Source organism: Scyliorhinus torazame, chromosome 5, assembly GCF_047496885.1.
Source record: "Scyliorhinus torazame isolate Kashiwa2021f chromosome 5, sScyTor2.1, whole genome shotgun sequence".
NCBI lineage: Eukaryota > Metazoa > Chordata > Chondrichthyes > Carcharhiniformes > Scyliorhinidae > Scyliorhinus > Scyliorhinus torazame.
In genome coordinates, this window is record NC_092711.1 from 75,380,587 (window position 1) to 75,407,612 (window position 27,026).

Consider the following 27,026-nt stretch of genomic DNA (forward strand, 5'->3'; position numbering starts at 1 on the left):
ACAAATCCAATCCAAATCCAATCCTGTCTGCAGACTGGGGGTTTGGGGCCTCCACTCACCCGCCTGAGTCCAGCTTCATGTCCGCACTGCGCGTGCCTCAGCTCACAAAACCTGGGGAGTGATTGACGGTGGCTGGTGACCAATAGGAGGAGAGCAATCCGGGTGTGGATTTTCACTGAATTTACCGGCCGCCATCTTGGGTAAGAGAGTCAGGTCTTTTGTTCTTGGAGCGGAGCGCTTAGACGGCCATCTTTGTATGGGAAGAGGGAGTGGGCGGGGCTTCCTCCTCACTCACAGGCCCTGGGGAAACCGGCGACCGCCGCCATCTTGGGAGTGGAAAGCGGGTCTTTTGTTCTTGGAGCAGAGCGCTGGGGCGGCCATCTTGGTTAGGGAAGAGGGAGTGGGCGGGACTTCCTGCCCGGTGACAACTCCCGGGTCACCCGGCGGCCGCCGCCATCTTGTTGCGGGGATTCTCTATCCGGGTCTTTAGTGAAGGACAATGAGCTGGAGCTGAGGTTGGAAAGTGTTCAGAGGAAGGTCTGAAATCAGATTTACAGCCAGATATCTGTAAGAACCACAAAGTTCACATTCAGTATGTTTGGCAAATGAACCCACAATGCTGCAAACACTCAGTTCTGAAGAAGAATCAGATTGCATTGGAAATGTTAACTCTCTTTCTCTCTTCACAGAAGCTGCCAAACCTGCTGAGGATTTCCACAACTTTCTGTTTTCACTTCACATTTCCAGCTTCCGCAGAGTTTTACTCAAATTATTATGTTTTTGAAATTCTTTTACATAACCAGTTAAGAGTAAAACAATTGTCACCATTTAAATGTCCAAATCAGTGATATTTATTTGTTTAACTGAGACTGGGCTGTTCAGGAGCAATGTCAGAAATCACTTCACAGAATATATAGTGAAATCTGGAATTCTGTTCAGATTCTGTCAATAGAAACTATAAAAACTGAGATTGACAGAAGTTTGTGAGACAAGAGTATTAATGGTTATAGAATCAAGGGAGATGGATGGATTTAACAAACAGATCAGACATCTGCAAACTGGAGCTTAATGTCTGAGGTTCAACTGATTCTGGTTTTGTTTTGAAGGTGGTGTTGGTTTCCTGTCCTGTCGATTATCTCCACACCCGCTGGTAATTTGCCGGAGGTGAGATCATAATTTTTATTTGTGTCATGAGTAGGCTCACATTAACACTGCAGTGATTAACTATGATTAACACATTGATTTCACTTGATTTTTATTCAGAATTTAATTTCTTTTAACAAGGTTGGAGTTTATGAACACCATAATAACAATCTTTATTATTGTCACAAGTAGGCTTATATTAACACTGCAATGAAGTTACTGTGAAAATCCCCTAGTTGCTACACTCCGGCGCCTGTTTGGGTAAATTGGGGGAAAATTCAGAATGTCCAGTTCAACTTACAAATCACCTCACATCTTTCGGGACTTATGGGAGACCCACGGGGAGAACATGCAGACTCTGCACAGTGACCTAAGTGGGAATCAAACCCAGGTCCCTGGTGCTGTGAAGCAACAGTGCTAACAACTGTGTTACCGTGAAGGGGAAGAGGGTTGGTGCAGTGACACAGCCTTGTCTGATCCCAGTCTTCACTGAGAAAGTGTCTGGGGTATTTCCATTGATGAGGATCATGGCTTGTGTGTCATCATTGTGCAGGCGGAGGATGGTGGCCAATTTCTGAGGACAACCAAATTTGAAGAACATACTGAATAAAACATCACTTTGACGGCGTAAAGCATTTTTGTGAGGTCAGAAAAGACAAAGAACTGCGATTGCTGCTGTTCCGTATATTTTTCTTGTGTTTGTCAAATAGTGTCGATCATGTCTTTGGTGCCTCGTGAAGGGAGATAACCTAACTGTGACTCTGGAAGGAGCTCTTTGGCCACGAAGAGGAGATCATTGAGGAGGATCCTGGCAATGATCTTCTCTGTGGCAGACAGCAGGGAGTCGCTTGTGCAGTTACCACAATCAGACTTGTCCCTCTTGAATATAGTCACAGTGTCACTGAGATCCCCGGCATGCATCCTTCTTCCCAGGTGAAGAATATGAGATTGTGTAGCTATGCCAGGAGTGTAACCCCGCCATGCTTCAGAATTTCAGCAGGAATTCATTCTGCCCCAGAGGCCGTGGTGTTTTTCAGCTGTTGAATGGCTTTTTCACTCCGCTCCAGATCGGGGTACCACGGGGACTGGGTCAGATAGGATACTGAGGAATGGACTTGAGGACGTTAAAGCCAAAGACAGAGTCTCGGTCGAGGGGTTCTTCAGAATGTTCCCTCCAGTGAGCACTGACTGACACTCTGTCCTTGATGAGTTCCCCTCCACACTTTGCTCTCAGTGGAGTGGGGCCATTGACTGCTTAGGTCATCAATTGTATTGGCAGTGCTGATGAAACCGTGCATGCCATTGCTTTCCATGAGCTGTTGGCTATCCCTCACTCTTTCTACCCTCAAACGGCTACCTCAAGAGCAGGCACCTCAAAAGCACTGGAGCAGTACTACCAGCAGTGCCTTCACAAGATGCTCCATATTCAAGGGCAAGGAGGGCGATCCAACAGAGGGGAGGGAAAGAGAAAACTGGGAGTGGGGGAAAGAAAGTCTGGGGCAGAGTTGAGTGTAGTGGCCATCACTAAGTAGAAGGTGCTGGGGAAGCTGAAAGGTCTGAAGATGGATAAATCACCCAGACCGGATGGACTACACTCCAGGGTACCGAAGGAGATAACTGCGGAGGTTGTGGAGCCATTGGTGGTGATCTTTCAGGATTCACTGGAGTCAAGGGGCTCCCAGGGGACAGGGAAGTGACTAATGTAACACCCCAGTTTAAGAAAGGAAAGAGGTAGAAGATGGGAAATTATCAGCCGGTTAGTCTGACTTTGGTTGTTGATAAGATTTTAGAGTCCATTATTACGGAGTTCTTGGAAGTGCATTGTGAAATAGGACTGAGTCAGCACGGCTTCATCAAGGGGAGGTCATGCCTGACAAATCTGTTAGAATTCTTTGAGGAGGTAAAAAGGAAGTTAGGCAAAGGAGAGCCAATGGATGTGATCCATTTGGGTTTCCAGAAGGCCTTTGACAAGGTGCCGTACAACAGGCTGCTAAATAAGATAAGAGCCCATGGTGTTCGGGGCAAGGTACTGGAATGGTTAGAGGATTAGTTGACAGGCGGAGATAAAGGGGTCTATTTCAGGATGGTAGCCGGGGACTATTGGTGTTCCACAGGGGTCAGTTTTGGGACCACAACTATTCAATACATTAACGATCTGGAAGAAGGTACAGAGGGCACTGTTGCTAAGCTTGTAGATGCTAGAAAGATGTGTAGAGGGACAGGTAGTGTTGAAGAAACGAAAAGGCTGCAGAAGGACTTGGACAGGTTAGGAGAGTGAGCAAAGATGTAGCAGATGTATTAGAATATGGAAAAGTGTGAGGTTATGCACTTTGGAAGGAATAATCGCGGCAAACTATTTTCTAAATGGGGAACGGCTTCTTGTTAGGTGAATTGGACATTCTGAATTCTCCCTCTGTGTCCCCGAACAGGCGCCGGACTGTGGTGACGAGGAGATTTTCACAGGAACTTCATTGCAGGGTTAATGTAAGCCTACTTGTTACACTAATAAAGATTATCATTATTATTATTAGCTAGTGTACTGTGTGCAGTTCTGGTCGTCACATTACAGGAAGGATGTGATTGCACTGGAGGGGGTGAAGAGGCGATTCACGAGGATGTTGCCTGGGATGGAACATTTAAGTTATGAAGCGAGGTTGGATAGTGTCGAAGCCAGGTATTTCGAATACAACTAGTATAGGTAAAAGATAGCTGTTTAAGCATAAATGTTGAGCCCCAGTTTTAAATACCCATTTATACAGCATAATTCACTTTTACTGAGGTACGTTTTTCTGGCAAATACATATTTTCAAAGACAGTGTGACATTAAAACAGCACAGTTGCAAGATAATTTGACACTGCTTGTGCTAATTGTCAAGGACAGGGACTGAATACACAGCAACATTGTTCAGAATGCAGATAACAGCTGGGTCAGAAAAGCTGATGTTGCACATTGAAGATGGACGGCTTGCCATCAAATCAAATGTGTTTGAGTCTAACCCAAACCAATTAGGATTATATTGGGGTGTAATTAGACGACTTAAGACAGATATGAAAGTGTATAACTAAAAAGTTTCTCCCCGCCATTTTAGGTTGTTTTTAGTTTTTAGGTTTTATTGTCTTTGAAAGTGTGTTGTGTGTTGTCTTTGGGAGTATTGTCTTTGGGGGTGTGTTGTGCTGTGTTGTCTTTGATTCTGTCAGTTTGTCTTTCTGTTAGTTTAGTCAGTTTTGTCCTTTATAGTCTCCATTTTAGTTTTTATTGTTTTTGGGGGTTCTGTCAGTTTGTCTTTCTGTTAGTTTAGTCAGTTTTGTCCTTTATAGTCTCCATTTTAGAGATGTCTTTTGGGGGTTCTGTCAGTCTAACAGTCTGTGTCAGTGATGTTAGTCCACTTTTGACTTTGAGTTTGAGTTTAGCTGAAGATTAGCTTTTGATGAATGTGATATAAAATAGTTACTTTAGAGATATTAGTTAATGTAATGTAGAAATAAGCCACTTTGATTCTGGCAAGTAGAGACAAAGGATTTTAGACCGCATGGAAAAAGCAGGAAGAGGTGTGTCTATGAGAGTGATGCTGCATTGATAGGGGCCGGAGAAAGGGATTGGAAGTGAGCCAATCAGAATAGATCAAACAAGTCAGGAGGGACATAGGCTGACCTATGGGTGTCGAGTATGTGAAACTTGATGCCATTTGAATGTATCAGTACTGATCTCTTTGTCTGGGACGTTCACTTAGTTCCCGGGGCTGCAGAGAGCAACATGTTATCTGTATCACTGTGGACTAGGTAGCTTGCAAGCTGAATAAAATAACTAATGTTATACCTGCAAATCCATCTCGACTTTTATTGAGGCCAGACTGACGGATAAAGAAATTTGGGATTCAACACTTTCTCTCTCTCTTCATGTTTCATTGCCAGACTTTGACCTTTTAAAAGTTACTTTCGAGCTGTCTGCCTAAGCAAAGAAAGATAATGTCTGTAATTCTCTGAAAGCTTTGAATTGTCTACGAATTGCCTTTTAAATGACTTTCAAATTGTAATCAAGCGACTACAAATAAAACAATTCTTTTTGGCACCTGAGGAGTTTATACTGCAAATTTCTGCTGAGTTCCAGTATTCGCAAAGTGCTACTGGTCACCGAATAGCAGAGATGATATAAATTCCTTCAACTATGCACAGTCGAATAATACAAGGAATCGAACAACTTAACACAGTCTACAAATAGTACAAATCTTACAACTTGTCGTATTGCGCCAGGACTTGATTCATCAACTAAGCTTCCCCCAAACTTGGCGTGGTTCGACAGGTTAAGATTCCTATAAATTAAAGATTCCTTCAGATAGGCGTGGGTTATTTTCATTGGAGCAGAGAAGACTGAAAGGCGACCAGATCGAGGTGGACACGATTATGATGGCCATGGACAGGGTGGGTAGGGAGCAGCTGTTCGCCTCAGTTGAAGGGTCAGTCACAAGTGGACACAAGTTCATGGTGAGGGGCAGGGGGTTTTGAGGAAAAACCTTTTCACCCAGAGGGTGGTGACAATCTGGAATGCACTGCCTGGGAGGGTGGTAGAGGCGGGTTGCCTCACATCTTTTAAAAAGTACCTGGATGAAGACTGGCACGTCATAACATTCAAGGCTATGGATCAACTGCTGGCAAATGGGGTTAGGTAGGTGGGTCAGGCGTTTTTCGTGTGTCAGTGTTGGATTTGGATTTTGTTTATTGTCACGTGTACCGAGGTACAGTGAAAAGTATTTTTCTGCGAGCAGCTCAACAGATCATTAAGTACATGAAAATAAAAGGGAATAAAAGAAAATACATAATAGGGCAACACAAGGTATACAATGTAACTACATAAACACCGGCATCGGGTGAAGCATACAAAGGGTGTAGTTAATCAGGTCAGTCCATAAGAGGGTCATTTAGGAGTCTGGCAACAGCGGGGAAGAAGCTGCTTTTGAGTCTGTTCGTGCGTGTTCTCAGACCTTTGTATCTCCTGCCCGATGGAAGAAGTTGGAAGATTGAGTAAGCCGGGTGGCAGATTATGCTGCCCACTTTCCCCAGGCAGCGGGAGGTGTAGATGGAGTCAATGGATGGGAGGCAGCTTTGTGTGATGGACTGGGCTGTGTTCACGACTCTCTGAAGTTTCTTATGGTCTTGGGCCGAAAAGTTGCCATACCAGGCTGTGATGCAGCCAGATAGTTTCCTTAGTTTCTTGAGGAAATATAGGCGCTGCTGTGCTTTCTTGGTGGTAGCGTCGATGTGGGTGGACCAGGTGATTTTAGGAGAAGTGTACCCCAAGGAATTTGAAACTGCTAACCATCTCCACCTCGGCCCCGTTGATGCTGACAGGGGTGTGTACAGTACTTTGCTTCCTGAAGTCAATTACCAACTCTTTAGTTTTGCTGGCATTGAGGGATTGATAGTTGTCGCTGCACCACTCCACTAGGTTCTCAATCTCCCTCCTGGATTCTGACTCGGGCAGACTTGATGGGCGAAAGGCCTCTTCACTGTTGCTATTGATACAATGTTAGGTGGCATTGTAGGCAGCCCAGACGATGGCATAAAATTGCACGGAGATATTGACAGACCAGGTGAATGGGCAAATTTGTGGCAGATGGAGTTCAATGTAATCAAGTGTGAGGTTATCCGTTTTGATCCAAAAAATAATAAAACAGAGGACTTTCTAAATGGAAAGAGATTGAGTACAGTGGCTGTCGAAGGTGCACATATCCTTAAAATGCCATGGATAAGTGCAGAAAATAATCAAAAAGGAACGCTAGCATTTATATCTAGAGGATTGGAGTATAAAGTCACAGAGGTTATGCTGCAGTTATACAAAACCCTGGTAAGACCCCACTTGGAGAACTGTGAGCCATTCTGAGCACCACACCTTCGGGAAGATGGCCTTGGAGGGAGTGCAATATAGGTTTACTAAAACGATATGCCACGATACCTGAACTACAGGGGTTAGGTTACAATGAGAGATTATTGATTGATTTATTTTATTTATTGTCACATGTACCGGGGTACAGTGAAAAATATTGTTCTGTGTACAGTCCATAAAGATCGTTCCATACGTGAAAAAAAACATAGGACCTACATAAATGCACAGGCAAGGGGTGAGCATACAGAGTGCATTACTACTCAGTAGAGAAGATGTGTGAAGAGATCAGTTCAGTCCATAAGAGGATCATTCAGGAGTCTGGTAACAACGGGGAAGAAACTGTTGTTGACCCTGTCACCGTGTGTTCTCAGACTTTTCTCTGATGGGAGAAGTTGGAAGAGAGAATAACCCGGATGGGAGGTGTCTTTGATTATACTGCCTGCTTTCCTTAGGCAGCGGGAGGTGTAGACAGAGTCAGTGGATGGGAGGCAGGTTCGTGTGATGGTCTGGGCTGTGTTCACGATTCTCTGTAGGTTCTTACAATCTTGGACCAAGCAGTTGCCATACCAGGCTGTGATGCAGCCAGATAGGATGCTTTCTATGGTGCATCTGTAAAAGTTGGTAAGAGTTAATGTGGACATGCTGAATTTCCTTAGTTTCCTGAGAAAGTATAGACACTGTTGTGCTTTCCTGGTCGTAGAGTCGACATGAGTGAACCAGGACAGATTTTTGGTGATGTGCACACCTAGGAATTTGAAGCTGTCAACCATCTCCACCTCGCACCATTGATGCAGACAGGGGTGTGTACGATACTTTGCTTCCTGAAGTCAATGATCAGCTCTTTAGTTTTGCTGACATTTAGGGAGAGATTGTTGTTGCTACGCCACTCCACTTGGTTCTCTATGTCCCTCCTGTAGATATTGAAGATGTCGAGGGATATGATGGATAGTGTGGGAAAACGGTGCTGTGGTAGATCAGCCAATGATCCCATTGAATAGTTCAGCAGGCTCGATGGGCCGAATGGCCAACTGCAGCTCATATTTGTTGCGATCTCCTGGTCAGGAAGCTGTGAGCTTGGATCTGTAAATCAGCCTGAATCAGCACCTTCAGGAGACTAGAGAGGGTGAATATTAGATAAGCAGAGTGAGAATGGAGGGAGATTGTGTGGGATGGAGATTTACAGCTTTCGGGGAATAAGAGAGAGGAAAAATGTGACGTAGAAACTAGAATTGTCTGTTCTAAGTTTCTATCCTATACTGACAGTGATGAGTTTTGTAAATTGTTTTTACAGGATATTAGATGAGAAGGAATTACAGACAGAAATCTCAATAGTCAAGTCTCGATCTGACAGTCACTCCCTTCCCTGGAACCTCAATATCTCCCGCCTTTGAATCTAGAAGGTGAAATGTTTTCCCGAACTGTCAGCTAAAGATTTCAAACATCAGCGTGACAGGAAAAGCACCGAGACCCACACAACACACACCCGAGTGAGAGTGTTCCAGTGAACTGACCGTGGAAACATCAGTGTGACTGAAAAAACACCGAGACCCACACAACACACACCCGAGTGAGAGTTTTCCAGTGAACTGACTGTGGAAAGAGCTTTAACTAGTTACACAGCCTGAAAAAACATCACACCATTTACAGCGAGGAGAGACCCTACCCGTATTCTGAACTGATTGTCGAACCTGGAGAGACAGGAGGAGACCCAAAACATGGAGAAACGGTGGAAATGTGGGGACTGTGGGAAGGGATTCAGAGTCCCATCGAAGCTGGAGATTCATCGACGCAGTCACACTGGGGAGAGGCCGTTCACCTGCACTCAGTGTGAGAACGGATTTACTCGGTTATCCACCCTGCAGAGACACCAGCTAATTCACACTGGGGAGAGGCCATTCACCTGCTCTCAGTGTGGGGTGGGATTCAGTAATTTATCCAACCTGAGGTCACACCAGCGTGTTCACACTGGGGAGAGGCCATTCACCTGCTCTCAGTGTGGGGTGGGATTCAGTAATTTATCCAACCTGAAGAGACACCAGCGAGTTCACACTGGGGAGAGGCCATTCACCTGCTCTCAGTGTGGGAAAGGATTCATTGATTCATCCACCCTGCAGTCACATCAGCGAATTCACACTAGCGAGAAGCCATTCACCTGCTCCCAGTGTGGGAAGGGATTCACTCAGTTATCCACCCTGCGGAGACACCAGCGAGTTCACACTGGGGAGAGGCCATTCATCTGTTCTCAGTGTGGGAAAGGATTTCCTCATTTATCCAACCTGCAGCGACACCAGCGCGTTCACACTGGGGAGAGGCCATTCACCTGCTCTCAGTGTGGGAAAGGATTTACTCAGTTACCCAACCTGCAGAGACACCAGCGAGTTCACACTGGGGAGACGCCGTCCACCTCTCACTGTGAGACGGGATTGCATGTTTCATTGCATCTGCTGTGACACCAACAATTTCACAATCGATTCCAGAGGTTGGATTCTGCTGTTATTGTTTCTGCTCTACATCCAGGACTGCATTTTGTTCATTCTGACAGGTGGTCAGTGGGGATGGTCGGAGGGTTTCTTTCTGCTGGACTGGTAGGTCTCACCATTTTGCCTCCAGTGGGCAGATGCTCTTTGAGCCTTGTTGCTAATACCTGACTTCAAATTGCACAAGGATCACAGAGTGAAAGGGTGTTTGGAAGTTTGAAGATATTTATTTCCCACTTCACCTTGGAACAGCCCCACCCCCCACCCAAAACGTGCCACGTTGCCATGGAAATGGGTCCTGGTGGTTACATTTGTTTTGTTTAATTGATCTGGATATACCCAGCGATCCAGGTCACTGTCCGTGTGGAGTTTGCACATTCTCCCCGTGTCTGAGTGGGTCTCTCCCCCGAAACCCGGGGTAGGTGAATTGGCCACGGTAAATTGCTTCTTAATTGGAAAAAAAGAATTGGGTATTCTAAATTTAAAAAACAAAATCTCTGGGTGTTACTCACTTTTCTGGGTGTTACTGACACAAGAAAACTATCCGGGTTTGAAGGGCAAGTTGTCTGAGATGGACTGGGAAACTGATGGGAGACAGGGAATAGCAAATATTTGAGGAATTATTACATGTTTACCAGGGGGTCGGTTAGCTCAGTTGGCTGGACGGCTGGTTCGTGACACAGAGCGAGGCTAACAGCGCGGTTCGACTCCCACACCGGTTGAGGTTAGCCATGAAGGCCCGGCCTTATCAGCATTACCCCCCGCCTGAGGTGTGGTGACCCTCAGGTTAAATCACCGCCAGTCAGCTCGCTCGCGCTCTCTCACTTTCTCTCAAAGGAGAAAAACAGCCTGTGGTCCTCTGGGTATTTTGTGATTTTTATTTCACAAAAATACACCAAATCTAGATTTTATTAAGGAACAAAATTCCAACAGGAAAAGTGATTCAAACATGGCAAACAAGAAAAGTTAAATGTTTGATTGATTTGATTTATTGTCGCATGTACGGAAGTACAGTGAGAAGTATTTTTCTGCGGCCGAGGGAACGTACACAGTACGTACATAGTAGGCACAAAGAATAATCGACAGAGAACATTGACAATTGGTACATCGATAAACAGTGATTGGTTGCAGTGCGGAACAAGGGGCCAAACAAAGCAAATACATGAGCAAGAGCAGCATAGGACGTCGTGAACAGCGTTTTTGAAGGAAACAGATCAGACCGAGGGGGAGTTGTTGAGGAGTCTAATAGCTGTGGGGAAGACGCTGTTCCTATGTCTGGATGTGCGGGTCTTCAGACTTCTGTACCTTCTGCCTGATGGAAGGGTCTGGAAGAAGGCAATGCCTGGGTGGGAGGGGTCTCTGATAATGCTGTCTGCCTTCCTGAGGCAGCGGGAGGTGCATACAGAATCAATGTGGTGGTGGTAAGCTTGTGTGATTCGTTGGGCTGAGTTCACCACACTCTGCAGTTTCTTGCGATCTTGGACCGAGCAGTTGCCATACCAAGCTGTGATGCAGCTGGATAGGATGCTCTCTATCGAACATCTGTAGAAGTTTGTGAGAGTCGATGCAGACATGCCAATTTTCTTTAGCTCCCGTAGGAAGTAGAGACGTTGTTGGGCTTTCTTGACTGTTGCATCAACGTGAGTGGATCAGGACAGACTGTTGATCACAGTGACCCCCAGGAACTTAAAGCTATCGACCATCTCCACTTCTGAGCCATTGATACAACCGGGAGTGTGTGTCGTGCTACGCTTCCTGAAATCGATGATCAATCCCTTGGAAATGGAAATATTCCATTCGATCAAAGGGGCTGGTTTAGCACACGGGCTGGTTTAGCACAGTGGGCTCAGACGGCTGGCTTGTAATACAGAACAAGACCAGCAGCGCAGGTTCAATTCCCGTTCCAGCCTCCCCGAACAGGCGCCGGAATGTGGCGACTAGGGGCTTTTCACAGTAACTTCATTTGAAGACTATTTGTGACAAGTGATTATTATTATTAAGGATGGAACTCATAAAGTGGTCAAAATAGTAGCAATGAATGAATCAGTAGTTATAGTCAAGGATTGAGTTTTATTTGCTGTAAAATTGTAAAAGCTTAATTGCTGTGTGTGGGCAATGAGGATAAATGTACCGGCAAGAGAGACCTTCCAGCCCTGATTAGCCTCAACATTCGAAACTGTATGAATAAAGAATTGTGCAGAATCAGGTAAAGGGATAGTATGAAACAGTTTGATTGTATTCCTGTCAAAGTTAATGAGAGAAGGTGGTATCAGTAATTGGAGATCAAATTAAATTATACTGGTGCCCAATTGACCAGTGGTCATGTTACCACATGCCCAACTCTGACATGAGGTAATGAAATGAAAATGAAAATCACTTATTGTCACAAGTAGGCTTCAATGAAGTTACTGTGAAAAGCCCCTAGTCGCCACATTCCGGCACCTGTTCGGGGAGGCTGGTACGGGAATTGAACCGTGCTGCTGGCCTGCTTGGTCTGCTTTAAAAGCCAGCGATTTAGCCCAGTGTGCTAAACCAGCCCCTGTTTGGCCACTTTGGGGATAAAGGTCGACGTTCCAAAGGACTTCCTTGCTGGCCAAGTACTGAAGACTCGAGGCCGAGTTCCAAGGAAATTACTGTCAAAGAAGGAGCCAGGGAGGGTTACGCTTCCACAGACTGATCACCTGCATGAAGTTGTAAACGTCAATGTCTTCAAGTCGTTCAGTAAACCTTTTTCTTTTAATAAACATTTTAAATTTACTATACAGAGAATTCTGCCTTTTCTTTAATTGGTTAAAAACGTGACTGGAACAGTGAAACAAAGTGAATTTATTCAATGGTATGTTGGGGGTGGCTGAGATCAATTAAGTTATAGATAAGAAGATCAGATAACATCAATCTTCGATTTTAAAACTTGCATTTCTGTAGCGCCTTTCACAATCACAGGACATCCCAAAGTGCTTTACAGCCAATCGAGTACTTTTGAAGGGTAGTAACTGGTGTGTTGTAGGAAAAACAGCAGCAAATTTATACACAGCAAGATCCCACAAATAGCAATGTGATAATGAGCAGATGATCTGATTTTAGTGATGTTGATTGAGGGATAAATATTTGCCAGGACACCGGGGATCACCCCCCCGCAACTCCTCTTCACAATAGTGGACACGGGAACTTTTACAGGACCTGAGAGGGGCAGACGGGGTTTCAGTTGAACATCTTATTTGCAAGAAGGAACCTCCGACAGTGCAGCATTCCCTCAGTGCTGGCACGAGGAATATTGGATGTCATTTTTGTCCTCGGGGCTCCTGGACTGGGATTTAATCCCACAACCTTCTGATTCAGGGTGAGAGGGCTACCCACTGAGCCATGGTTGACACAATAGACAATACAAAGTTTGAAAGGGAAAGTTACCCTTTAAAACCCCCCAACTTTTGCCTAAATCTAATAATAAAGACCCCAGTCTCGATAACATGGATTTAACTTCAACAAATGTGAGAGCATTGGTTTAGAGCCACAGTTTTCGACTGAGACTCGCGCACCTTTTTGACTCTATTGCTCGTGTCAATGACAACCAGGCGACGGAGCTGAGGGCTGCATTTGGAGGAGAATAACAGGGCCTGCACCCAAGTTGGGAAACTGCCATGGGCATCGCACTAATAGAGAGACAGGAAGGTGCTGGAGGACTGAGTGGGAAATGGGCCTCCAACCGGTTACATCAGTCACTCAGAGCGAACGAGAAACACTTCTCTTACAATACATATACAGGGAAGAGGCTGCAATGAAATCTGTCCCTTTTAACCTGCATAAAGGCAGGAGGCTCAGATGCACACGCTGAAGGAGGAGTCTGTTTGGCCCAAAATTCCTCCTGCTTTCTCTTTGAAAAGACAAATTCATCTAACTGCTCTGCTCTTCCCCACAGCCCTGCAAATTATTCCCTTTCAAGTATTTATGTTTGGAAAGATACCATTGAATCTGCTTTCAGGCAGATCAGAACAACTCGCTTCAAAATATTAAAATAAAATCTCCCTCATGGATAAGGCTGGCAGGGCTGAAAGGCAGAGGTCGGTAGATTTAATGTTGGAGATGGATCGGCAGTAATCCACGGCCCCTAAGGCAGAGTTTTTGGCAGAGAGAAAGATGTACAAATGATGTTTGAGTTTGAATCGACGGGGAATGCGGTGAGCCAGCTTTACAGTTTGCGAGGAGCATTTTATGAGTATGGGGATAAAGCCAGTTGATTATTGGCTCACCAATTGAGACGGCAGGCAGCCACACAGGGAACAGCTCAGGTTAAAGATGAGGGGGGGAGAGCTGGTTACTGCCCCGGATAAGATTAATGGAGCTTTTGAGGTTATTCATTGAGGGCGAGACAAGTTTGAACCACTGGAGGATGGCTCGGAGACGGGACAATGTTTAGATGGATTGGACTTCCCAGTGGTAGATAGAGTGATGAGCAATGGGGTTGGAGGAAGTTATTGACTGTATTCGTTCCTAGCAATCGGGGAAAGCCCTGGGGCCAGATGGTTTTCCGGTGGAATTTTACAAACAGTTTGCGGCCTTGTTGGTGCCGTACTTACTGGGAATGTTCAATGACTCTCTGCTGAGGGGGATGCTGCCGGCCACACAGAAGTTGGGCCTGATTTCTCTCATCCCTGATGAATCAATACTGATGTGAAAACACCAGCTAAGATTCTGGCAAAATGTTTGGAGGAGTGCACACCAGAAGTGATCTCTGAGGACCAGACAGGGTTTGTCAGGGGCCACAGTTATCGTCCAACATCAGCAGGCTTTTGAATGTGGTCATGTCGCCCCCTATGGAGCAGGTGCCGGAGGTAACCATCTCCATGGATGTGGAGAAGGCCGTTGACCGTGTGGAGGGCAGCTACTTCTTCGAGGTCTGGGTGATTTGGGTTTGGGCGTACTTTTATTTCCTAGGTGAAACTGCGATATAATTCCTATGGCTAGTGTCCGGACCAATGCTGTGAGCTCAGGATATTTCTGACTACACGGGTACAAGACAGGGATGCCTGCTGTCTCCACTATTGTTTGCGCGAGCGATTGAACGGTTGGCCATTGCGCTTGGATCGTCAGTGAAATGGAAAGGATTGAGAGGGGAGAGGGGGAGGAACATAGAGTGCCCCTTTATGCAGACGATTAGTTGTACGTTTCTGATCCTCTCTCAGGTATGGGAAATATAATGTAACTGTTGAAAAGAATTGGACATTAAACTGTGGGTAATAATAGATTCTGTGACCAATATTTAGTTAAACACGGATCTGAATAAGGAAACGTTGCAACCACATGTGAAGTTTAAATGTCTCGTTGTGTCAGGATGAACCAGCATTTGAGGAATATGAAATCTCTGGAGTGTTAGTCTCCAAGTGCCGTATTGAACACTGGAGAATGAGCTCGAATTGGGACAGAGATAAGCGTGAGTGAGCATCGTAAACTGTTATTGTATCGGGGTGTTCTGGGTCTGAGAGTTTTAACCCTGCAGTTAATTGTCAGGGATGCAGTACAATAAACTCTGAACAAATGTGTGTGTGAGAAGTATCTGAAGCACCAGGAACCAGTTGAAACAGCAGAGCTGAATGTCTCCCAGTGCAGCCACAGTACTGAACTTAATCCAGCTTCCAGGTCCACCTGAGAACCAACCTCCTGGCTATTCATCTACAAGAAGCTTCAGAGCCTCATGAGAATTATTTGTTTCTAAAAACCCTTCACTCCAACTAAATGATCAGCTGAACAAGAAGACAACAGGCCTGCAGCGATATAAAGATTAGTCTACATTCCATTTTCATCATTCCAGCTTCAACTTGATCTGTACCTAATTTCTGTGTATGTGCCAGTGAGTGTGAAAGAGACGAGAGACTGAGATGTTCAAACATCCAGGGAAATAGTGTGATAATAAATAACCTTTCCTTTAAAAATTACCAGTAAGCCTGCTGCTGAAATGTATTTTAAATAAAGAAAGATCACCCAGAGGGTAAGAAAATATCTCACAAACATCCTGATAATGGACTGGAAAGGACCACGAATTGTAATCAAACGCTGTCTCACCCTCTTCAGGTAGCTATACAGAGGCTGCAGCCTCACACTGAATGTCTACGTAATCCAGAGACGCCTCCAGTCCACAAACATCAGCTTCAGCCCAGGCGTGGGTGAAACTTTTTAAAAACCAGTTGCAATGCAGTTGTTTGACCGGCACTAGGACCCGGCTGGGATCAGAAACCTTCAGGCCCCGCCCACTAGCTGCAGTATCACCAAGACGCCAGCGCATGCGCTCTGCCTCCCCAAGTTGGCGGCTGTGAACCAGGGCCTGGTCCCGGGAGAGAGCTGACCGGCGGTGATGTGACCTGAGGATCACCACACCTCAGGCAAGGGGCCAGGTTGGGAAGGCGGTGCCTTCAGGAATAACTGGGAAGGTGATGTTTGGTCAGTTGCTGCAGTCTGTGTAGTGAAGGTGCTGTCACAGTGGTGTGAGGTGAGGAAGTACAGGATTATCACCCAGCAATGATCAATTAAGGGGAATGTAAATCCAGCTCAGGCTGCTTTCAGATTGGAAAGGGAGCTAAGGTGTGTCCTTAGAGCTGGTGAATGTTGGGGCTTTGGCAGTTTCTCTGTAAAGTCATTCCCTCCCTCCCTCTCCCACCTCTATCTTTAGAGTCATAGAGTTTTACAGCACGGAAAGAGACCCTTCGGCCCATTCATAATCTTTATTATTGTCACAAGGAGGCTGACATTATCACTGCCAGTTATTGTGAAAATCCCGTAGTCGCCACACTCCGGCACCTGTTCGGGTACACAGGGAGAATTCAGAATATCCAATTCACGTAACAAGCTCGTCTTTCGGGACTTGTGGGAGGAAACCGTCGCACCCGGAGGAAACCCAGGCAGACACGGGGAGAACGTGCAGACTCCGCACAGACAGTGACCTAAGCTGGGAATCGAACCCAGGTCCTTGCTGCTGTGAAGCAGCAGTGCTAACCACTGTGCTACCATGCCGCCCATAAGATTATTAGATTACTAGATCTGGATGAATTGTTTCCCAGGATGCTGTGGGAGGTGAGGGAGAGAATGCAGCGGCTCTGACCCAAAGTTTTAATTCCTCTCTGGCCACGAGGGGAATTGCCAGGGGATTTGAGAACAGCTAATGTGGTCCCACTGTTTAAAAAGGTTGTAGAGATAAGCCAGGGAACTGCAGACCAGTGAGTTTCACATCAGTGGTAGGGAAACTATTGGAGAAAATTCTGATGGACTCTATCTCCACTTCGAGAGGTTTGATTAGGATAGTCAGCATGACTTTGTCAGAGGGAGGTCATGCCTAACAAATTTGATTGCATTTTTTGAGCATGTGAATTGGTGTGCAGATGGGGGTAGTACAGTTGATGTAGTTTACATGGATTTCAGCAAAGCCTTTGACAAGATCCCACATGAGAGACTTGAAATTGAGCAGGTGGATTCAAAATTGACTTAAATGTAGGAGACAGAGGGTGACGACTGCTTTAGTGACTGGAAGCCAGTGACCAGTGGCATCCCACAGGGATCTGTGCTGGGTCCCCTATTATTCAGCATTGATACAAACAACATGGACGGCTATGTGGGGGGTCGGCTCAGTGCTTTGTGGTGACACAAAGATTGGCCGGGTGGTTAACAGTGAGGTCGAGTGTCTTGGGTTACAGGAAGATACTGACGGGTTGGTCAAATGGGCGGATAAGTGGCAAATGAAACTTAACCCTAAAAAGTGTGAGGTGACACATTTTGGAAGGGGTAATGTGACAACAAAGTATTCAATGAACAGCGTGACACTGGGATGTTTCTGAGGAACAAAGGGACCTTGATTTGTTTGTCCAAAGATCTGTGAACGTGGAAGGGCAGGTTAATAGGGTGGTGAAAATGACATATGAGACATTACTGTGAGCAGTTCTGGTCACCACATTAGAGGAAGGATATGATTGAACTGGTGGTGCAGAGGAGATTCACCAGGATGTTGCCTGGGATGGAACATTTGAGTTATGAAGAGATGTTGGATAGAACAAACAAAGAACAAATAAATGTACAGCACAGGAACAGGCCCTTCTAACTTCCCACGCCTGTGCTGGCCATGCTGCCCATCTAACTTAAAACCTTCTACTCTTCCGTGGTCCATATTACGTTATTCCCATCCTATTCATGTATTTATCAAGATGCCCATTAAACGTCACTATTGTACCTGCTTCCACCACCACCTCCAGCAGTGAGTTCCAGGCACCCAGTACCCTCTGTGTCAAAAGGTTCCCCTTGCACATCTCCTCTAAACTTTGCCCCTCGCAACTTAAACCTCTGCTTCCTAGCAATTGACTCTTCCACCCCTGGGAAAAAGCTTCTGACTATCCACTCTATGCCCCTCATAATTTTGTAGATATCTATCAGGTTGCCCCTCAACTTCTGTCGTTCCAGTGAGAACAAACCGAGTTTATCCAACCCCTCCTCATAGTTAATGCCCTCCATAATAGGCAACATCCTGGTAAACCTCTTCTGTACCCTCTCCAAAGCCTCCACATCCTTCTGGAAGTATGTGTGGCGACCAGAATTGAACACTATATTCCAAGTGTGGCCTAACTAAGGTTCTATGCAGCTGCTACATGACTTGCCAATTTTTAGACTCAATGCCCTGGCCGATGAAGGCAAGCATGCCGTATGGCTTCTTGACTACCTTCTCCACCTGCGTTGTCACTTTCAATGACCTGTGGACCTGTACACCCAGATCTCTCTGCCTGTCAATACTCAAAAGGGTTCTGCCATTTGTTGTATATTTCCACCTGTATTAGACCTTCCAAAATGCATTACCTCACATTGTCTGGTTTAAACTCAATCTGCCATCTCTCCACCCAAGTCTCCAACCGATCTATATCCTGCTGTATCCTCTGACAGTCCTCATCGCTATCTGCAATTCCATCAACAATTGTGTGATCTGCAAACTTACTAATCAGACCGGTTCCATTTTGCTCCAAATAATTTATATATGCTACAAACAGCAAAGGTCCCAGCACTGATCCCTGCAAAACACCACAAATTACAACCATCCATTCAGAAAAGCACCCTTCCACTGCTACCCTCTGTCTTCTATGACCGAGCCAGTCCTGTATTCATCTTGCCATCTCTGATCCTGTACAACTTCACCTTCTCTCCCAGTCTGCCATGATGGACCTTGTCAAAGGCCTCACTGAAGTCCATGTAGACAACATCCACTGCCCGATCTTCATCAATCTTCTTCGTCACTTCCTCGAAAAACCCGATCAAGTTAGTGACACACGACCTCCCCTTCACAAACCATTCTGCCTCTCGCTAATACATCCACTTGCTTCCAAATGGGAGCAAATCCTGTCTCGAAGAATTCTCTCCAATAATTTCCCTACCACTGACGTAAGGCTCACTGGCTTGTAATTTTCTGGATTATCCTTTAGGCTTGGGTTGTTTCCATTGGAGCTGAGAAGATTGGGGGTGGGGGGAGGGAAATCTGATGGAGGTGTGCAAGATTATTAGGGCTGTACAAAATTATTAGGAACTTGGACAGGGTGGATAGGGAGCAGCTGTTCCCCTCTGTTGAAGGTCAGTCAGAAGGGGAGATGAGCTCATGGTGAAGGGCAGAAGGTTTCGGGGGGTTCGGAGTTAAAAGCCTTTTTACCCAGAGGGTGGTGATGATTTGGAATGCACTGCCTGGGAGGGTGGTAGAAGCGGGTTGCCTCACATTTTTAAAACAGTACCTGGATGAACACCTGGCACATCAAAACATTCAAGTTCGGTGGCATCGCAGACAGCCTAGATGATGGCATAGAATTGCAAGAAGATATTGACAGACTCGGTGAATGGGCAAATTTGTGGCAAATGGAATTCAATGTAAGCAAGTGTGAGGTTATACATTTTGGACCAAAAGCGAATGGAACAGAGTACTTTCTAGGTGGAAAGAGGTTTGGTACAGTGGATGTCGAAGAGACTGGGGGGTGAAGGTGCATAGATCTGTTGTGGGAAAAATAACCCACAGAAACTAGACTGTAGACTATTCAGTGAGAGAAATGCTTTATTAAATGACAGAGCTCTGGGAGAAGCCCTATACCCTCAGACAGGGGGTTGCCAACTTCTCCTCGATTGTGTTTGGGACTTAGCCTTTATACACATGAGTAAACAAAGTTGACAGTTGATCATGAGTCAGTTCGTTAGGCAGATGCATTAGTCATTTTGCAATAGGAAACAGCAAGAAATCGAGGCCAACTTCTGCTAATTTACTTAGCAGATACTATGACAGACACTGCGTTGCAACATCCGGTACGGGCAGTTGCCTTTTTACTGAACATCTGCCTTCATCGCGGTTTGTGGTTGGAACTCTTTGTATGATAGCAGTTGAACAACGGAGAAGTATGATAATAACTTATAACTCAAAGGTCAGTTTGTTGTGCAAATGTCTTTTGCGTAAGTCAGCACATTTAATGTCTTTAAACAGAGTCCATTTTATATCAGGCGGCATCCATTTTGTATCTTCTGAAGTCTGTTCGGAATTCTACCTCTTCAGATCCTTAAAATGCCACAAACAAGTGCAGAAATTAATAAAAAAGGCTAATGAAATGCTGGCATTTATATCTGGAGGATTGGAGATTGGACAAGTTATGCTGCAGTTGGACAAAACCCTGGGAAGACCCCACTTGGGGGCTGTAAACAGTTCTGGGCACAACACCGTTGGAAGGATATTTTGCACTTGGAGGGAATGCAACACAGGTTCAATCAAACAATACCCCACAATACCTAGATTACAGGGGTTAAATTACCAGGAGAGATGACACAAATTAGGCCTGTTTTCGCAAGAATTTAGAAGGTTAAATATCTCTTAAGATATTAACAGGGAAAGACAGGGTCGATGAAGATAAACTATTTCCACTGGTTGGAGATTCTAAAGCTGGGGATCATTGTCTAAAAATCAGGGCTGGACCGTTCAGGAGAGATGTTAGGAAGAACTTCACACACGGATGGGAGAGGTTTGGAACTCTCTCCCACAAACAGCAGGTGAAGCTGGATGAGTTGTTAACATAGATACATAGAAGATAGGAGGAGGCCTTTTGGCCCTTCGAGCCTGCTCCACCATTCATCACGATCATGGCTGATCATCCAACATAAGTTTAAATCTGAGGTAGAGTTTTGTTGAGCAAAGATATTCAGGGATATGGAGTTAGGTCACAGATCAGCCTGATCTCACTAAATGGCAGGACAGACTCGAGGGACTGAATGGCCTACTCCTGTCCCTATGGGTATTCCTGTGATTCTGAAATTCCGACAACACCATGACAGGGAAAGAGTCCGGATTAGAACCTGAGTTAGTCCGAACTGCAAACCGTCCCTCCAGATCCTTGCCCTTCATGGATTTAATGAAGGTCAAGGCATTAATTGGATTATTGAAAGACTTGACGGAGTTGTTGGATACCGTTTTTCGGGAGCAGGATAAAGCCTGACGGAATTCACTCCCCACAGCCTTGAGCTGCCTTTGAACTTCATCGACGTCGCGACGCTTCGTTTGTGTTGCTGCCGAAAAGTCCCGAATCCTCACTCCCTCCTGGAGCCGGACGCCACCTCACCGTAACCGTCTCCAGGACCTTCTGCCGATCTTTCAAGTTGTGGAAGTGAATGACAACAGGCCTGGGATGAAAACTATCCCTCAGTCTCAGAGACAGGATATGATGCACTCTTTCTAATTTGGAACACTCAGGCTTCACATCCAGCTGAGAAAACGTGGCAGCCGGTCCCCGAAGAACCTAACGGGAGCCTTACCCTCCACACCTTCTGACAGGCCAACGACTCGAATGTTCTTTCTCCGACCCTCGGTCCTCCAGGACCTCTGCCAGCCACTCGGCTGGTTTTCAAAGGATTGAATTCTTGCCCCCGTTGAGGAGGCATCTTGCTGAACGTTCAGGATTCTCTCCTCCGGATCATCGAGCCTCTTCATGGTGTTTTGCAACTGGGCCTCATGAGCTCACAGATATTGAGTCAGCACACTGAGCCTCTGGTCAGTAACACGGACAATGTCAGCAGTTATCATTTTCGCCGCCTGCCAGAGCCCCGGAGTCGAGACACCTCCTGAGGATCAGGCCACCATGCTGAAAAGGTGGCTCCACCCCGCTGAATCCACCTGCGCTGTTTTATCACTGATTTATTCACTTTTTCCGGCATAATCCTACCAGACCAAACTCTGACGTCTTCCAGGGACATGATGACAAATATGAATTCAAGGAATAGGGAGACGAGTGGCGGGCTCTCCGGATAATCGACAGATTATAGGTGAGTGGCACCAGAACCTGTGGAAAACCAGCTACTCCCGCACCTGTATCACATTCCCCCCCCCCCAGATTGATAGGTTTCCAGACATTGAAGATGTTGGGGGATATGGGGATAGTGTGGGAAAATGATGCTGAGGTAGATCGGCCAATCATCCCATTGAATGGTTCAGGTTCGATGGGCCGAATGGCCGACTGCAGCTCATATTTGTTGTGATCTGGACAGGAAGCAGTGAGCTTGGATCTGTAAATCAACATGAATCAGCACCTTCAGGAGAATTAGGACGGTGAATATTAGATACAGCAGAGTGAGAATGGAGGGAGAGTGTGTGGGATGGAGATTTACAGCTTTCGGGGAATAAGAGAGGAAAACATGTTCCATCGGAACTAGAATTATCTGTTCTGAATTTCTAACCTGTACTGACAGTGATGAATTTTGTAAATTGTTTTTACAGGATATTAGACGAGGAGGAATTACAGACAGAAATCTCAAACGTCACGTCTCGATCTGACAGTCACTTCCTTCCTTGGAACCTGAATGTTATCGGGCTTTCAATCTAGAAGGAGAAATCTTTACCCAAACTGTCAGCTAAACATTTCAACCATCAGTCTGACTGGAAAAGCACCGAGACCCACACAACACACGCCCGAGTGAGAGTGTTCCAGTGAACTAACTGTGGAAAGAGCTTTAACCAGTTACTCAGCCTCAAAAACATAACGGCATTCAGAGCGGGGAGAGACCGTACCCTTGTTGTGGACAAGGCCCAGCCTGGAGAGACGTGGGAGACCCAAAACATGGAGAAACCGTGGAAATGTGGGGCCTGTGGGAAGGGATTCAGAGTCCCATCTCAGCTGGAGATTCATCGACGCAGTCACACCGGGGAGAGGCCATTCACCTGCTCAAAGTGTGGGAAGGGATTTACTCAGTTCTCCAGCCTGCAGGCACACCAGCGAGTTCACACTGGGGAGAAGCCACTCACCTGCTCTCGGTGTGGGAAAGGATTTACTCGGTTATCTACGCTGCAGACACACCAGCGAGTTCACACTGGGGAGAGATCATTCACCTGCTCCCAGTGTGGGAAGGGATTTACTCAGTTATCCAATCTGCAGAGACACCAGCGAGTTCACACTGAGGAGAGGCCATTCACCTGCTCTCAGTGTGGGAAAGGATTTACTCAATTATCTCACCTGCAGAGACACCAGCGAGTTCACACTGGGGAGAGGCCATTCACCTGCTCTCTGTGTGGGAAAGGATTTACTCGAGTATCCAACCTGCAGTCACACCAGCGAGTTCACACTGGAGAGAGGCCGTTCACCTGCTCACTGTGTGGGAAAGGATTTGCTGAAGTATCCACCCTGCGGAGACACCAGCGAGTTCACACTGGGGAGAGGCCATTCACCTGCTCTCAGTGTGGGAAGGGATTCACTCAGTTATCTCACCTGCGGACACACCAGCGAGGCCACACTGGGGAGACGCCGTCCACCTCTCAATGTGAGACGGGATTGCATGTTTCATCGGACCTGCTGTGACGCCAACAATTTCACAATCGATTACAGGGGTTGGATTCTGCTGTTATTGTTTCTGCTTTACACCCAGGACTGCATTTTGTTCATTCTAACAGGTGGTCAGTGGGGATGGTCATTTGTTTCTTTCTGCTGGACTGCCCGGTCTCACCACTTTGCCTCCAGTGGGCTGATGATCTTTGAGCCTTGTTGCTAATACCTGGCTTCAAATTGCACAAGGATCACAGAGTGAAAGGGTGTTTGGAAGTTTGAAGATATTTAGTTGCCATTTCTGTTTGGAACCCCGCAAAGCATGCCACGTTACCATGGAGATGGGCCCTGGTGGTTACATGGTTCTTTTGTTTAAGTTATCTGTACGTTCCTCACAGAAGAAAACTATCCGGGTACGAGGGGCAAGTTGTCTGAGGTGGACTGGGAAACTGATTGGTACAGGGAATACCTAATATTTAAGGAATTATTACATATTTATCAGAGGGTCGGTTAGCTCAGTTGGCTGGACGGCTGGTTTGTGATGCAGAGCAAGGCCAATAGTGAAGATTCAACTCCCGTTCTGGCTGAGTTTATTCATGAAGGCCCCGCCTTCTCAACCAGGCCCCTCGCCTGGTTGAGGACAGTGCGGAAGGATGTTTCGGAGCCATGAGGTCATGTTGCAGCTGAACAAAACTCTGGTGCAGCCACATTTGGAGTATAGCGTGCAATTCTGGTCGCCGCATTATAGGAAGGATGTGGAAGCATTGGAAAGGGTGCAGAGGAGATGTACCAGAATGTTGCCTGGTATGGAGGGAAGATCTTATGAGGAAAGGCTGGGCACCAAACCTCAGGAAAGATATATTGGATTGGATTGGATAGGGTGGACAGCGAGAGCCTTTTTCCTCGGATGGTGATGTCTCGCACGAGGGGACATAGCTTTAAATTGAGGGGAGATAGATATAAGTCAGATGTCAGAGGTAGATTCTTTACTCAGAGAGTAGTAAGGGTGTGGAATGCCCTGCCTGCAACAGTTGTGGACTCGCCAACACTAAGGGCATTCAAATGGTCATTGGATAGACATATGGGCGATAAGGGAATAGTGTAGATGGGCTTTAGAGGTCGGCGCAACATCGAGGGCCGAAGAGCCTGTACTGCGCTGAAATGTTCTATGTTCTATGAGGTGTGCTGACCCTCAGGTTAAATCACCTCCAGTCAGCTCTCTCTCTGTCAAAGGGGAGAGCAGCCTATGGTCCTCTGGGATTTTTGCGACTTTTATTTCACATATATACAACAAATATAGATTCCTTTAAGGAACAAAAATCCAACAGGAAAAGTGATGTAACCGTGGCTAACAAGAAAAGTTAAAGATTCCATGAGATCCATTAGAATTCAGCAAAGGAGGACCAAGAAACTGATGAGAGCAAACTGGCGAGAAACATAAAAACTGACTGGAAAAGCTTCTCCAGAAATGTGAAAAGGAAAAGATTAGCAAAGACCAATGTGGGTCCATTCCAGGCAGAGACAGGAGAGTTTATAATGGGGAGCAAGGAAATGGCAGATAAACTAAACAATGTGTGTCTGTCTTCACAGAGGAAGATGCAGAAATTGTCCCCAAAACACCAGAGAACCAAGGGACTGGCAGAGATTAGTATTGGTGAAAAAGTAGCACTGGAAAAATTAATGGGGTTGAAAGTGAATAAATCCCCAAAAGCTGATGATCCACATCCCAGAGAGTTGAACGAGGTGGCTGTAGAAATCTCTATTCCTCATTCTAAATTCTCCTGACTCTATCTGGAACGGACAAACCTTTTGTCTGAGCAAAATGTTTCCTTTTTACATAGCCACAGAAGCTTTAACAGTCCATTTTTATGTATTTTGCCAGTTCACATTCTATTCTCCCTTTTTTCCCTCAGTGTCTTGGTCGAAGAACGGAAGTAAATCCTCGGGAATGAATGATCACTTTGGACAGGTCCTGAGACAATTAAGTTTCAACTTCCAGGACAGAGTAACTATAATCTTGGAGTGTGATTGTAGGTTATGTAAAAGGGCAAAGTTCTAATTTAAAGTTTAATGTGTAGGTTTCTGAGTTTAAGTAGCTTCTAGTTTGTTTGTTTGTTGTATTAAAAGTCACGTCATGTGATCCTTTAATTTGTTGACTGGGAATTTGATTTTTTCCAAGAAGTTGCTGACCTTTACGAAGATCCTAATCCACAGGTTTTGTATTCCTATTTGAGCCTCGGGCACCTTTCAGTCTCTATTGCTCGTGTCAATGACAGCCAGGTGATGGAGCTGAGGGCAGAATTTAGCTGAGAATAACGGGGCTTGTTCCCCAGGTGGGAAACTGCCATGGGCGTCGCTAATAGGGGCTGATTTAGCACCGGGCTAAAGAGCTGGCTTTTAAAGCAAACCAGGGCAGGCCAGCAGCACGGTTCAATTCCCGTACCAGCCTCCCCGAACAGGCGTCGGAATGTGGTGACTAGGGGCTTTTCACAGTAACTTCATTTGAAGCTACTGCTATTATGTGACAATAAACGATTTTCATTTCATTTTTCATAATAGAGACAGGAAGGTGCTGGAAGACTGACTGAGAACTGCACCTCCAACCAATCAGGGTTCAGGGGAGGGTGACCGGGGCAGATGGTGATGCGACCCCCAGGGTCCAGTGCCCCGTGTCCAAAGCAGGGAGTCACGAGAACAGGGTACAGAGAAGCCGAAGGGGAACCATTTGGGACCCAGAACATTGTGAACATCCTGTTACTCTGGTTGTCTTTGATCCTCAAGTAATTTTCTGTTTTTTTTTTTAACCATGTTTCTGTTTCATCAATAAACTTATAACAGGAAAATATTTGAATTTGTTGGACTTTTCCTGAATAAATTTATTCACTTTTGGGAAAGTGGGTGAGAGAGGTTGACAAGCTCTTTAACAGAAAGTGAGTCCCTCTAAGGTAATTGGCAAAGGAGCCAGAGGGGTAGAGGAGATTTGAATTTTCTTTGACAGTGTTTGAAAATAGAGTTCAGGAAGTCAATTGTGACTGACTAATTTATCAAGGTTCTCTGAGGAAGTAACAAGGGATGTCAATAAAGGGGAACCTGTAGATGTACTTTATCTGGATTTCCAGAAGGTATTTCCCAAGGTGCCACATCAAAGGTTATTACACAAAATAAAAGCAGCAAATGAGCTGGTGTGGGGATGGACACAGGTGACGTTATGGAGATTCAAATATCTGGTATTAGTGATGGTGTGGATATGGGGTCAGAAACTCAACTTGGGGTCAAATCTTGGGGTCACGGTGGCACAGTGGGTTAGCACTGCGGCCTCACGGCGACGAGGTCCCAGGTTCGATCCCGGTTCTGGGTCACTGTCCGTGTGGAGTTTGCATATTCTCCCCGTGTTTGTGTGGGTTTAGGGTCTGGTTTAGCTCAGGACTAAATCGCTGGCTTTGAACGCAGACCAAGGCAGGCCAGCAGCACGGTTCAATTCCCGTACCAGCCTCCCCGAACAGACGAGGGGCTTTTCACAGTAACGTCATTCGAAGCTTACTTGTGACAATAAGCAATTTCATTTTTCATTTCAATCTGATATGGAGATTGTGCAGAGTGTGGTTCAGCCTCAGACAGTTCCCAGGGAGAGGGATGGACTCGGGAGTTAGGGAATGGAATTTCTAATGGTGACTGAAGACAACGGCTTTGGTCTTCCTGATTTTTAATTGGAGGAAAACCTTTCATCTAGTATTG

General features: G+C 45.9%; 1 long non-coding RNA gene across 4 annotated transcripts; it reads left to right on the top strand.

Moving 5' to 3' along the window:
- The first annotated feature begins 465 nt into the window (after positions 1 to 465).
- LOC140418514 (uncharacterized) lies at positions 466 to 26,136 on the top strand. 4 transcript variants are annotated; one of them, XR_011945098.1, is made up of 4 exons: positions 466 to 567; positions 1,107 to 1,164; positions 22,253 to 25,034; positions 25,205 to 26,136. It is a non-coding gene; the product is annotated as an uncharacterized lncRNA (long non-coding RNA). The 4 variants fall into 4 exon arrangements; XR_011945096.1 differs by having other exon boundaries at positions 22,253 to 26,136; XR_011945099.1 differs by lacking the exon at positions 22,253 to 25,034.
- The last annotated feature ends 890 nt before the right edge of the window (positions 26,137 to 27,026 follow it).